Below are 2,500 nucleotides of genomic sequence, written 5' to 3'. Positions count from 1 at the left end.
CACTTGGGCATATCATCCGGCACCATGGTCTTTCATATCACTCCTATGCAGATGATACCCAGTTGTACATTTCTTTTTCCCTGACGACCCCAGTCCAGTAAATGACCTAATAAGTTGTGTCTCAGACATCAAAAACTGGATGGGTCAGAATTTTTTATTGTTAAACGACAGCAAGACAGAGATTTTAGTTGTAGGCCCCAAGGCTCGTAGAGAACATCTTTGTACGTTTTTAGCCCCCCTTCAGGTAATACCTTGTGATGATGTCAGAAATTTGGGTGTGACCCTTGATACAGATCTTAATTTTAAACAAACATATATCTGTTATCACTAAGACGGCATTTTACCATCTGCGAAATATTACTAAAGTACGTGGCCTCTCGTCTCCTCAGGACTCTGAAAAGTTAGTTCATGCTTTTATCTCCAGCCGCCTTGATTACTGCAACTCCCTATATGCCGGGCTCACTAAACAGGCACTCAACAAACTCCAACTCATTCAGAATACAGCTGCCAGAATACTGACAAGAACATCCAAATTTGGACACATCACCCCAATTCTGAAATCTCTTCACTGGCTGCCTGTACAACAAAGAATACATTTAAAATACTTCTGATCACTTTTAAAGCAGTAAATGGCTTGGCCCCTACCTACATCTCTGACATCATCCCTCCATACCATCCTACCCGTTCGTTGAGAACATCAAATAAAGGTCTTTTATGCGTCCCCAAAATTAACACCAACACTGCACATGGTGCTTTTAGTTATTGTGCCCCTACCCTTTGGAATTCCCTCCCCCTAGAACTAAGGTCAGTGACTTCTACTCCCGCTTTTAAAAAGGGTCTTAAAACGTTTTTATTTACACAAGCTTTTGGTTGAGTTGATTTTTATTGACATTGTTTTATTTCCTAAGGGTTTTTATGTGTTTTATTTTTTACTTTGATTTTACTTTTATTCTATTTATTTTGCTCTGGGCCCTTGCAGACTATGTGTCTAGTCTAGTGTTTGGTGTTTAAAAGGTCTTATCATTGCAATGGGTTTTATTTTGTTTTATTTCTACCTATTATTATATATGTTTATATTTTTACTCAGTTTTAGTGCTGTTTTTAAATTTTCTACTTTTCCTCCTTTTAATCTTACAGCACATTGAGTCTATGTAAGCCATATGAAATGTGCTTTATAAATAAACTTGACTTGACTTGTGTGTGTGTGTGTGTGTGTGTGTGTGTGTGTGTGTGTGTGTGTGTGTGTGTGTGTGTGTGTGTGTGTGTGTGTGTGTGTGTGTGTGTGTGTGTGTGTGTGTGTGTGTGTGTGTGTGTGTGTGTGTGTGTGTGTGTGTGCGTGTGTGTCTCTGTGTTTGAATAACAGCTATCAAGAGCTTGGCGTGCAATATTAGTAAACTTCCCTCCGAAAGCTTCAAACGGCTACAGCAGGCTACTCGACTGACTTAGCTAGAAGCCTGTCTGTGAGGCGGGATACTGGGGGGGGGGGGGGGGGGGGGGGGGGGCTGTGATAAGATATGACCGATCACTACTTGCGGAGTGATTTGATACTGTGAATCTGAAGAGACAAAACTCGTTGCCACCATTAGCAGCGGGCATTACTGTAGTGGCGCAGCGGGCATTAATAGCACAGCGGGCATTAATACACAAGGACGATGCTGCGGACGGTTATCGAACAGCAATTGCCTGCGCTGGAAAAGCCAATTCAAAGTCAATGGAAGCTCTGGCAGCATTCTAGGGGGCCAACAGATTTACGTACAATCAAACCAGAGAGAGTGGATTATAATACCCCTAGAATCTCTGCTCAAACCCACACAATGTAATGGAATCAAAGAGAACAACTACATTGCTGAACATGGAATTCAGAACACGCAACTAACACATGACTGTTGTTCTATTCCTATTGTCTTTACTGATCTGGCCATGTCCCAACAGTTCCCATTCCCTGCTGAGCACGACATGCTCTGTGTGTGGTGCTTTCTATAATGCATAGGGAGTATATGGACATGCAATGAGAGATGCTGTTCTATGTGTACCCTGTGTGACTGACAGGTGGAGTGGGTATGGAAGTTGTTGACAATCAGCCATTGTAACATCCGTAAGAGCCACCTCAAAAGAGGCAGAGTGACTGATTTTCCCGGCAAATGAAAGCCGGCGCATCCTCCGGCATCTTTTTCCATTTAGATTTCAACGCGCAACAATCACAAATGCACTCATCTGTGAGAGCTCCGTTACACAGCAGAAAGCTTTTTCTTTTTCCTATTTTTTCTTTTTCTTTCTTTCATTGCTGTGATGTGAGATGGAACAAGGAAAAAAAAAACATGTAGCTGGCATCTTTGTTTGCATATTTCCGACGAATTACAGCGGAACGTAATTAAAGGTTCCGTTGTGTGATTTCACGTCGCTGCGTGATTTTGCTGGGAGATGATTAAGAGTTCTGTGCAAAAGGTCTCAGGTAGAGGCTCAACCAAATAAAAAAACAAGAAAAGCTTGGCAAGAGAAA

At 42.0% G+C, this 2,500-nt stretch overlaps 1 protein-coding gene across 1 annotated transcript in view; it reads right to left on the bottom strand.

Annotated features, from left to right (window-relative positions):
* ptprt (protein tyrosine phosphatase receptor type T) overlaps positions 1–2,500 on the bottom strand; it is a 515,405-nt gene that overhangs the window by 49,580 nt on the left and 463,325 nt on the right. The gene's annotated exons all lie outside the window — the stretch shown is intronic.

This window comes from Engraulis encrasicolus, chromosome 14 (assembly GCF_034702125.1).
Source record: "Engraulis encrasicolus isolate BLACKSEA-1 chromosome 14, IST_EnEncr_1.0, whole genome shotgun sequence".
In the NCBI taxonomy this organism is placed as follows: Eukaryota; Metazoa; Chordata; class Actinopteri; order Clupeiformes; family Engraulidae; genus Engraulis; species Engraulis encrasicolus.
This window is presented reverse-complemented; position numbering and strand designations above follow the sequence as displayed.